Genomic DNA, 12,965 nt, shown 5'->3' with positions numbered 1-12,965 from the left:
TCACCTATAAAGCATTTGTTATTTCTACTTACCATAAAATATGGTAAGTTTAGTATGTCTTTGTGACTAACATTCTCTCAAATCAAGTGTTCTAATCATAATCCATGTAACATTAATACATTGTACTGATTTCTGAGTTATCTTCACGTTGCCATCATTTTGAACATTTCTTTCTTGTTTTTGTTTTTCTATTTTTCATGGTATATCAATATAAACTTAGCCACATTTTTGTAGCTTTGTCTCATTTGAAAGCAACTCATTGTCTTAGTTTTATATAAGTGATTTTGTTTTTCCTTTGGCATCATGACATCCTTCTGTCCCTGCTCTCTGAATATAGATACAAAAAATTGATACAGGTCAAACTGAGAGGAGCTTCCAAGGACGATGCAGGATTCTGGGAAAATCCATCTGAGTACAGCGCAGGAAACAGTGAGTTAATTCCAAATATGACACCCTTAAAAGCATTACATAAATAGAGGCAACTAAAAAGTAATTAACATGAGTCAAAAGTAGATGCACTATGTAGACAAATATAGCGATGTCTACATCATGCAAGACAAAAAAGGCTTGCATGAATATCAGGGAGCAGTCTAGAATATATCAAGAGATGAAAAAAGTGTTCTCTTTCCTGATTTCTGATTCAGCACCCACTATACACAGAAGATCATGGTTTTTGTCTTTGAACAAAAAAGTGATCTCTTTCCTCTCTAGGCTTCTGATGTACTGTAACTTTCACAATATAAATCACTCATTTTTATGTATCAGTAACATTTACCTAATTTTTCTCTCACCTTTAAATGACTATAAAATTTATACTGGTGAAAGTTATTTCAGTGATTTTTAAGAACCACATTTTTATCCTGTCATTCCAAAATATGATTTTAACTGTACCTCCCATTTTTCACCTTTATAATCTAAAATAATATTTGTTGCATAGTATGCCGGGCCTCATTCATATCAATAGTTGCACATTGCTTTACAAAGTTGTCTGCTCCTATATTACCATAATTTCTTTATCAATATTCTATTTGGACATGTGATTAATTTGTCTCACCATGTTTATGGAGTTAATAAAACTGCTTAAAATCTATCACTGATGTTAACTTCTTATTTAAGTCATCCAGCACTTGTTACTAACTACTTTCTCCCAAAATATGCTACATTTTACCAAATTTATTGTTTTCTTCCATATTTTGTGCTATTTTAAACTAGTATATATTCTTGAACCAAAACAATGACAAAAAATATTGATCAAGTGTTCTTTAGATTTTTTCTTTCAACTATTTAAAGACTTACATATATCTGTGTTTTCTCTAGAATTCTTAACTGAAAATCTTGTATATCCAAAGTAAAGGACCTATAGCTACTTCTATCCTTAACTGACACTTCTTCCTGAGAAATGGTTGAGTCACAAATACATATGCTTTTCAGGAAGTACAGTTTTATTTCAACCAAGTCCTTGTGAGATATTTCTAGTCCTTCTGAGAATACAACTCTTTATGAAACAGAACATATGTTCCATTTTGCAGCCTATCCCACTTTCTTGGTAGTTGTAATATTTTCTGTAGATTTATTTTCTTCCAAGCCACCTGGTGTATTATCCAAATAGTTGCACACATATATAGAATGTTTCAACAGCTATGTAATACAGAATATTATAAATATACGTGTGTATTAAGGAATTCTATTAAAATGACTTTTTTTTTTTAATGTGGTGTTTTCTGAAAGTGGGCAAAAGCTAATTTGCAGATTTTAGTTGTTATCTAAACACATTTGAAACCAGTGTCATTCTCACTTGAAGCGAAAGTGTGAAATGGTAAAATGCTAAAACTAAAAAGAGTACTTTTTAGTTCTCAAGAGTGGTAGATGAGCTTAAGTATCCAAAAAACAAGCCAAATGAATAAACTTATGAATGATAATAATCTAAATTCAGGAATCAAATTTACTTACCTTTGTTTTACCCTCATAACTTCCTTCAGTGTCCTGTCCATAGGAGGTTAGTAATAAACGCTATTGGGTAACTGATTAAATAAAGGAAAGCATGACTATATCAAAACATATGACTTATCTTTCTAAATATATACATATACACACATATGTATGTATATGTAAATATATATGCATGTAAAACAAACTCATGGCTGCTAACATATATACATATGCAAGAGTGTGTGTATAGAAGTCTCCCCTTATCTGTGACACTGCTTTCTGTAGCTTCAGTCACCTGCAGTCAGCCATGGTGCAAAAATAGGTGAGTATACTACAATAAGATATTTTGACACGGAAATAATCACATTTAAATAACTTTTATAGCAGTATACCATATATTCTAAATTGTATTATTAGTTGTTAATCTTTTACTATGCTTAATTCATAAATTAAAACTTATCATAGTTATGGGAGAACATATTATATATAAGATTTGGTAGTATTCATAGTATCAGGAATCCACAGGGGGTTTTGGAATATCTCCTTCATGAATCAGGGGAAGCTATTTTATAGTGAATATGAGAGAGAATCTCACATCACATTAAGGATTATATCATCATAAAAAATAAATATGAGAAACATAATGAAAAACTGAAAATCTACCACATCCATGACATGTACATAAGCTGAATGCTTACCAAGATGTATAAGATGAATATCTTGCCATTAATGGATTCCCTGTCTAGTTTTATAGACTCCAGAAGAACACACACACACACATGCACACACACACACACACACACACACACACACACACATACACACAATCTCTCTCCTGTTTTGCTGAGTGAAAATATCCTCTCAAAAGATGATATTGATGGAAAGCTTAATAAGTCATTCTATCCCAAGGCTAAATGACAGGCAGATATTTGGTATTCAGGAATTTTGTCTACTAAAGTTGGAAGTGTAGATTAGTGTGTTCATGAAGGAGAACAATCCAGCAATATTTAGCCAAATTAGGTACAAATGTATTCTTTGTTTCAGATTTTCTTGCTGGTATTTATAGAGGCCTAGGAAATTCTCACACATATCCATAAAGATATACCTACAGTGAAGTTCACCTCATTGTTTGAGGCTGTGAGCTATTGGAGGCAATCTGTGTGACCTTAATTGGGGAAATGGATAAGTAAAATATGTTGAATGTATATTAAGGAATACTATGCAGAAATTAGAATCTACTTAATTATGGTAGAAACTATATTTAGAGTGCTGTGTGAACACAAGGAATTAATAAACTCAGGTTTATAGTGTGATTTCCCTAAAGTTACATAAAATACATATACTATATATAGTTTTATGTACATATATATCACACAGCATATAACATAAATACATATATACATGACACATATCAGAATGATTTCCTTTGTAGGATTGAGAAGTTAGAGTGAAAGATTAGAAATACATTGGAATAAAGCCATATTACATACACCAATGTTGCCATATTGTAAAGAACCAGATTTATTAACTTAATTCTCTCTACCTGAAATTTTTTCTCTCTCTATCTAACTGATTTAGTTTAGAGGCGATTATAAGAAAAGTTCTAAAGAATATCACTGATACACGTGACTTCATAAAAATTTATATACAGTCAAAAAGCAGATAGACAAATGGCAAACTGAAAACACACTTTGTAGTAAATATGACAGGCATAGATGTAAACGTATTGACATGTAAGTTTTACACATCAACAAATACATACATAGTTTCTTTAAATTATATGTAATTGCCTTTTCACATAAAATAAACATAAAGGCCAATAAACATATGAATAATATTCAATCTAATTCAGTCATGCAAATTTTTTAAACTATGTGTTTTTTCTTCTAACCAAGGAATAAGAAAATACAACGTTTTTATAGTATGGAATGCTCCTTAAATGATGGCTGAAAAAGAAATTAATAAGTCTATATGAAAGTTTTGGCATGACTATGTCAAGCACAAGTGCCCAAAATGATGAGCAAAAGTGAAGACTTCTTATCTGTCAATAGTGTGACGATAAAATTTTGTGACATGAAAAACTAGAAAAAAAAAACAAAGCAAAAAGTTTTCATTTCACTTATGTCAAAATACTAAGAGTCATCTAAGTCACAGCCAACATCACTCTGAGTGGGCAAATGCTGATAGCTTTCTCCTTAAGAATTAGAATAAGACAAGGATTCCTACTCTTACCATTCCTATTTAATATAGTACTATAATTCCTAGCCAGAGCAGACAGGCAGGAGAAAGAAATCAAAAGCATCAAAATGGGAAAAGAATAAGTCAAACTATCTCTTCTTGCTGACAATATGATTCTATATCTAGAAAACCCTAAAGACTATGCCAAAGGGCAGTAATAAATAACTTCAGTAAAGTTTTGGGATAAAAAATTAATAAACAAAATGTACAAAAATCAGTACATTCTGTGAATCAGGAATGTTTAGGCTGAGAGCAAAATCAAGAACCAAATCCTAATTACAGTAGTCACACACACCATGAAAAAAACCACCTGGGAATAAATGTAACCAAGAAGGTGAAGATCTCTACAAAGAGTACCACAAAACACAATTGAAAGAAATCATAGATGGCACAAAAAATGGAAAAATATTTTATGCTCTTGGGTCAGAATAATGAATATTTTTAAAATGGTTATATCATACACTTCAATGTGCAGATTCAATGCTATTCCTATCAAAATATCAATATCAAATTACGAGCGTCATTTCAATAGATTTAGAAAAGAACTATTTTATAATTTAGATGGAACCAAAGAAGAGCCCGAATAGCCAAAGCCATCTTAAACATAAAGAACAAAATGGGAGGCATCACATTACCTGAGTTCAAACTATGCTATAAGGTTACAATAACCGAAATGGCATGGAACTGGTACAAAAAAGACACAGAAACCAATGGTACAGGATGGAGAACTCAGAAATGAAGCCTCATGTTTACAACCAACTGATCTTTGACAAAGTTCACAAAAATAAGCAATGTGCAAAGGACCCTCTATTTAATAAGTAATTATTATTAAATTATTTATTAAATAGGGTTTACTGGGTTTACTGGGTTAACTGGCTAGCCATATTTAGAAGAATAAAACTGAACTCTGACCTTTTACCTTATACAAAAATTAACTCAAAATCAATTAAAGGTTTAAATATAAATTCTCAAACTACGAATTCTAGAATAAAACCCAGAAACACCATTCTGGACATTGGTCTTGGGGAATAATTTACGACTAAGTTCTCAAAAGTGATCGCAACGAAAAGGAAATTGACAAGTGGGATTTAAGTCAACTAAAGAGCTTCTGCACATCCAGAAAAACCTAACGACAGAGTAACGCAAAATCTACAGAATAGGAGAAAATATTCACAAACTATTCTTTTGAAAAAAAGTCTAATATCTAGAATCTATAAGGAACTTAACTCAACAAGCAAAAAACAAATAACCCCATTAAAAAGTGGGCAAGATACACTAACAGACATTTCTCACAAGAAGACTTACAAGCAACCAACAAGCATATGAGAAAACGCTCAACATCACTAACATCACTAATCATCAGAGAAATGCAAGTCAAAACCACAATGCAATACCATCTCACACCAGTCAGAATGGTGGTTATTAAAAACAAACAAACAAACAAACAAACAAACAAACAAAACATATGCTGACAATGATGTGGAGAAAAGAGGAAGCTTGTACACCGTTGGTGGGGATGTAAATTGGTTCAGACATTGTGGAAAACAATTTGAAGATTTATCAAAGAACTTAAAATAAAACTACTGTTCAATCCAATAATCCTATTACTGGGTATATATCCAAAAGAAAATAAACTATTCTACCAAAAAGACACATGCACTTGTATGTTCATCACAGCACTATTCACAGAAACAAAGGCATGGAATCAACCTAGGTGTTCATCAATGGTGGATTCAATAAAGAAAATGTGGTACATATACACCATCAAATATAACACAATAAAAAAAATGAAATCATGTTCTTTGCAGTAATATGGTTGCAGCTAGAGGCCATTCTCATCAGTGAATTAATATAGGTACAAAAAATCAAATTCTGCATATCTCACTTATAAGTAGGGACTAAATATTGCATTCTCCTAGACATAACAATAGCAACAATAGAGAGTGGGGAGCACTAAAGGGGTAAATCAGGAGGTGGGTAAGAGTTAAAAAAAATTAACTATGGGGTACTATGCTCAGAACCTGGGTGAAAGAATCAATCATACCACGAACCTCAGCACGACACAGTATACCCGTGAACCAAACCTGCAATGTACCACCTGAATCTTAAATTAAAACATTGAAATTAAAAACAAAATAAGTCCTCATTTTTCTTCAACTAAACAATGGAGGTTGTTAAATAAACTTTTTAAAATAAGGAGTCTGAAATTTTATAAAATAATCAATCTTGAATTATTCCCCACTTTTGTCTAGATACAAAAAAAAAAAAATCAGCATTTAAACAAAAACAAAATACAACATTTGTTTTATTTTCCCGGTTATTTGTTTGTTTATTCATACCAAATACTAAAAAGTATTTTATCTGAGTGGTATTGATGTCTGATTTTTATTTGTGCCTTTAATATTTCTTGATTATGTAAATTTTCCACTATGCACACAAATTACATTTATATTCACAAATATATTTAGGATAATATTTTGAGAAAATGCAACCCACAAATGCCCATTAAATGAAGAATGCACTTAACTTTAACCCTCGTAGTTTTCTAGTGTTCAGATTTGAAACATTTCATTTTTATTCGTGGTGTTTGTTGGGTAGACTGGGGAGAATCTCCAGAACCCAAGAATCTGGTAAAATAAAGTGAGGTACTAAGAGCTATGTCTGTAGTTATAAATCATCCGAGAAGTAACACCATTTGAAATGAGCAACAAAAACAAACCTGTAAAAAATTGTCTTTAATATACGTAGGATAATATGGAACTTGGAAAATTCTATTCAAAATCATTTTAAGGTAATTTTACTTTCCCCAGACATTTGTGAAGTCCTTCTGACATTTTTGGAGACAGTTAGGTACAAAGTAAATCTTTGAGCAAATCATGTATTTTAAGAATATTCAGAAAAGTAAAGTGTATTGCTGTGGCATGTTAAGTAAACTAGTCATGTGATCAGAGGGTTGGAACTTTCAGCCTCACCCCTCAACCTCCAGGGAGGTGGGAGGGGCTGCAGGTTAAGCTGATCGCCAATGGTCAATGATATAATCAATCATGCCAATCTAATGAATCCTCCATAAAAAACCAAAAGGAGAACTTCTGGATAGCTGAACTCATAGAGGTCCCTGGAGGATAGCAGCACTTAAGAGGGCACAGAAGCTCCACAACCCTTCCCCCTACCTCACTTAGGCATCTCTTCTATCTGGCTATTATCTGTATCCTTTGAAATATGCTTTAGAATAAAAGGATAAACTTAAGAAAACTGTCCATTTATTTTTTAATTTGGAAATTTAAAATATTATTAAACAGTACTGTAATACTTTGGGACATTAAAAATAAGAGAAGAATCAAAGTTTTGCTAATAAGGGACAAGAGTATTGAGTGACAGGCAATTTCAAAACCAAAATGATTCTATCTTTTCACATAGCTGTCATAGCTTCACCACCAAGAAAACTGTCACATTTTTAGATAAGCCCCTAATTTTGAAAGAATTTCTGCCAGCTTATTTCACTGTGTTTTATTTCACCTGACAAAAGTGTTTACCTCATGTGATAGGAACAGTTTCATAGCAGTAATTAAGAAAATGTAATGAACAGAGGTTGGTAGCAAAACACTTTATTATTGATTTTTGCTTATAGCTTTTCACTGTGTAGATAGGTTATAAATTCAAAATAATATTGGCATTTATAAATAAAATAGAATCTCATATAAAATTATAATAGCTAGTAAGTACTAGCTCATAAATAAAATTTCTTGTATTTTTCAATGAAATGTATTCCTTAATTGTGAAAATCACAAACCTGAATTTAGCACACTAAATATCTTCAGGTGCAATTTTTATTTGAGTCATCATTCTGCTTTCTTCAACTACATGTTTCTGTTACTTGTTGTTTCACCTTCCTTCCTATAAATATATATCACAGCCTATATTTCCATGGCAACAGTGTTCTGTTTGTGGTATACTAATAAACCTACATGTTAAAAAGTGTTTCCACAGTATACCACAAAATTAGTATACCACAGAGTTTGTGGTATACTAATAAACCTACATGTTAAAAAATGTTTCATGAAGACATTTGTAAATGTTTTGCCAGTTACCAGGAAAGAAAAAAAAAAATGGGAATGTGTTCCCTATGGTAAATGATTAGCTGAACTAAAACTATCAACCATGGTTGGGACATTTACTGGTATATATTCTATGCCATGTGATCATGGAAAACCTGAGTTTATCAAAACAACAGAAATTTTGTATATTTACCTGAGAACATCAAATTGCATTTTGGAAGATCAAGCAGTAAAAAATATGCTACTTACCTGTATTAGATCAGAATATCCCACTATTTATTATACAATGAGTTTGTGGTATACTAATAAACCTACATGTTAAAAAATGTTTCATGAAGACATTTGTAAATGTTTATTTAAATAATGTAAATCATGACTGACGGAAGAACTTAGAATATTTTCAAAAAATGTGAAGTCTGGGGTTTTATCCCACTTGCAAGCTAACGAGTTAACTTACCACAGTTTCATGGATGCTGACAAAAGTCATACAAGTCCTGGGTCAAAGACAAATTATTTTATTATTCATGGCCCACCAGGCAGCATGAGCATCGGCATATTTTTGATAGTTGTCGTCGCTCTTATGTTTCACAGAAGCAACGAGAATATGCCCAGAGGCAGCCAGCACATGCAGCAGGTTGCATTACAATAGAAGAGCCCTAAGTTTAGGAAACCCAAATTTCTTATAATGGACAGTAAGCATACTTTTTCTTTATTGAAGAAGTATTATGTTGAATAGCATGTATGCCTTACATTTGCTCCAGAGGAAGATAGTATATCTATTTCCCAAGCTGTTCACTATAATAATGTATTTGAAAAGATAGTCCAGATTAAAGACCATCTTGTGTCTCCACTCGGAAGACATTCAGAAATACAATAGTCGATGGAGAATTGTCTCCTAACAGTCCTTCAATACGCTTATTTCCATTGTAAATCTTTAAGGAGTAGGAGGATGTTCTAAATCTAATTTGCATACCAAAACCGTGTGTGTGTGTGTGTGTGTGTGTGTGTGTGTGTGTATGATGTGTGAAATATCTCTTAGTAAGAGGATGTAGAAATCAAGAAAAAGTTGAAGTAAAATTTTTTCAGTGCTGGATATTTTCAAACAACTTAATATTCCCCTACCGTTGCATTCTTAATTATTTTAATATATAATGGGTAATAGGAGCTTTTCATTCAATTTAGTGAAAATATTTATTTAGGTATAATGGCCTACATTTGAATACCATCTCCAATATTAACTGTTTAGATGTGAAGAAAAAAAGAAAGAAAAACTCTCTGAACTCCAGGCTTTTTTTTCTGTGAAATTTTACCTAATGAATTCAATTTTTTGACTAAATGAAATAATGCATGTAAATAACTTAATGTTTTCCTAGTAAATACATATTTTCTATATAATTAAAATATATTAGAGAATATTATATCATATTAATTTCTATATTATAATTTGAGCAATTATGAAATAAACCTGAACATTAAATTAATATAGGAGTTTTAAGGTAAGGGTAGAGTAAAAACTGAATTAAATATTTGTGCATGCCCAGAGGCACAGGCATATATACATATAAGACAATATTCATTAGAAAATGTCAAACAGGGACCTAGAAGAATGTTATCACCAAGATGGCAAAGTACCAGCCCTCAACCCCACCACATAAAAACAAGTATAGACTGCTATCCAAATATCAAAATAGTCCAGAGAGGGCTCAAGGATCCATTAAAATCTGCAGCAACACAGTACAGTTAAAAACTGGAGAATATCTACATAGAAAGGATTGCAGGTGAGATTCACATACCTTAGACACCAGGAGAAAGCTAGGAGCAAAGAAGAAAGGCAAAAGCTATTGGTATCAGTCATACAGTAGGAATCATTGTGATCCTCAGTGGCCTGCTCCACAAAGGACACTGGCATCTTTTGCCATGAAGGTAACCAACAGTCATTTCTACCAGAAAACCCCAGAGACAGAGATATGGCTGCATAAGTCCTCGCCTACCCAAGGAGTGGCCACCGTTGAGCTGCTTTGAAAAATAAACCTCTCCCAAACCCATGAGTCCTCCAGCCTTGGAGCCATGGCTACAATGAGAGTGCCCACACTATTAAACTAGGCTCTGTGTCTGTAGTGAACCAACCTATCTCTCAGACACCAGGGCCATTGTCATAGCACGCTAGTTTGCACTATGTGTTCCGGAGAGAAGTTCTTGCTGCATGTGCCAAACTCCAGGCACCAGCTCAGTTGCCATTGAAACTAGTTCCTGCCTGGACACCAGACCCTTTCTAATACTGCTCATGCCTGCGTTCCTGTTCTTGGCTCCCTCATTACTTCACAAACATCCATGTTTTGCATACTGCTACCAATGCAGTAGGAGGGATGCCTGTGTCCTAGACGTCAGTGCCAATACAGACCTGGCTCTCCAGAGTTACAGTCTTCCATGCATGCCTATACTTAAGGCCTCAGCTGTGTGGCTACTCAATGGACACCACTCATCAAAGACACCAGGTGCTACTGCCACCAGGAGTGAACCCGTAAGTGAGACCCAATGCCAAGAGGGGCCACATCAGTCACAACTTTCCCAGTGGGAGAATAATTGATTGGGGGGATGTTAAAAGCCACTGCCACTAAAGACCCCAACAACCCTTGCTGCCACTGAAGACATCCACAGCATTGGTGCCTAAAGACCCTTGCAATCTTCATCAATACCAGCCTCTACTGACAGAGCTACACAAAGACTACACCTGTGTCCACACATGTGCCAGAAGCCCCACAACATATCTAGCAAGTGCCCTTGCATCCATCCACACCAAAGGGGAAGGTCTTTCCTTGGAAAAACTAGCCTGTAAAATGCCAGACATCAAAATAAGGCAACAAAAATCCACGAAGAAAAACACACACATACACACACACACACACACAAAGAAACATAACACCACCAAAATAACACAATAATTCCCAGTATATGACTCCAAAGAAATGACACTATATAAACTGCCTGATAAATGTTTAAATAATTGTTTTTAAAAACACAACAAACTTTTTAAAAAATGCCGATAGATGATTCAACAAAATTACAAAAAGTTCTAAGTTTAGAAATTAACAAGAGAATATATAGATGGATGGATAGATTAGATTAGATAGATAGATAGATAGATAGATAGATAGATAGATAGATAGATAGATAATTTCCTGAATTTCTGGAAAAAAACAGAAATTCTGGAAATTAAAAAAAAAAATAGAATGAAGTGAAAATGTAAAATAGAGTGTTAAAGGTAGAAACTTGTTTCCAGTTTGTTAAAGAATATAAACTGGTACTTCCTATCACACTAGTACCTGATGGGCACATATGTCCAGGTGGAGTTTCCTGAAGGTGGCAATTTTAAGAAAGAGACTGATGTTGACTTCTAGGGCTATCTGCTGCTCATTAGAGATGAAGAGAGGCCCCTTGAAGGAGTAGTTTGCATGCAGGTGGATGCTGTTATGTTTTTCTGCACCTTGGAGAATGAGGTAAGTTTGCAGACTGTTTAGCACTACTACAGTTGAATGGCCAGCTATCGGAACACAAGGGAGATTCTTCCAGTTCTGATGGGCACCCAGGATGCCATAAGTTCCACTAACCCAAAGGTCATCGATGACACCAGGGTGAGGAAGCTCTCTAATGACCTAAAGCAGTGCATGTACTACGAGATGTGTGCTACACACGGGCTAAAAGTGGAGAGGGTCTTCCAGGACATTGATCAGAAGATTGTTGCCTGTTACAAGGAGCTATTTCTTCTTTGTCCCATCAACTCCCAGCACCAGCCAGAAGGAACTTTGGCTTGATGTTCCTTCCACTGCCAATAAGCCTATGCCTAATCATAAGCAGTCCAAGTGCCGGTCCAACCTTTTCACCTCTTGAATATGGAGTGACCCAGACAGAGAGAAAAAAAGGCCTGGAGAGTCATGTGGACAGCATGGGGAGCAGCAGAGCCATCCCAGTTAAACAGGGCTTGCCCTTCTTTGTCTTTGCACTGAGAGCCAGCACTTACCTCAAGCCTGCTATAGCCTGTGCCCATTAGCCTCCCACTGGCCAGGGCTGATGGGTGGTCAGACCAGCCTGCATTGTACTGAAAACACACAATCATCCCAGCTTTCCAGGCCTTAATCAATAGGCAGTGGGAGTGAACTCCAGATTGGCTGATTGCTAGCAGAATGCCACTGTTTGTCCTGACTTCAGTGCATCTCTGATAGACCTTTGACACCTTTCAACAAAGAGTTTATGGGAGGAAGAACTGTAGAAATGGAGAGATCCTCAAGAAAGCTGGGCAGCTCACAAAACACCCCTTAATTTCCATAGCAGGCAATTCACTCCACAAAGGAAGGAAATCAATGAGAGTTTACATTTTTTCTTTGAGTAGCCTTTCTTTAAAAAAAAAAAAAAAAAAAAAAAAAAAAAAAAAAAAAAATCATTTACTGGAGCTTTGCATATTTTGGGTACAAGCAATGGTAGAAACATAAGACATTAAAAAGCAAAAGAAAGAATCTCTGAACTAAATGACAGTTTCTTGAAATATATACAGTCAGAGGAAGAAAAAAAAAAGGAATAAAGAAAGCTCATGGAATCTGTGGGACAGCATCGAAAGAACAAATATTCAACTTACAGGAATTCTAAAAGAAGAAAAGAACGAAAGTGCATAAAGCTTATTTCAAAAAATCATAGCAGAAAACTTTCCAAATCTGGGAAAGGGTATAAAAATGCAGTTACCATAAGATA

The 12,965-nt window shown here is 34.2% G+C and overlaps 1 pseudogene; it reads left to right on the top strand.

Annotated features, from left to right (window-relative positions):
- The first annotated feature begins 10,425 nt into the window (after window positions 1-10,425).
- On the top strand, window positions 10,426-12,322 carry LOC115894871 (annotated as a pseudogene).
- The last annotated feature ends 643 nt before the right edge of the window (window positions 12,323-12,965 follow it).

This window comes from Rhinopithecus roxellana, chromosome 2, assembly GCF_007565055.1.
Source record: "Rhinopithecus roxellana isolate Shanxi Qingling chromosome 2, ASM756505v1, whole genome shotgun sequence".
In the NCBI taxonomy this organism is placed as follows: Eukaryota; Metazoa; Chordata; class Mammalia; order Primates; family Cercopithecidae; genus Rhinopithecus; species Rhinopithecus roxellana.
This window is presented reverse-complemented; position numbering and strand designations above follow the sequence as displayed.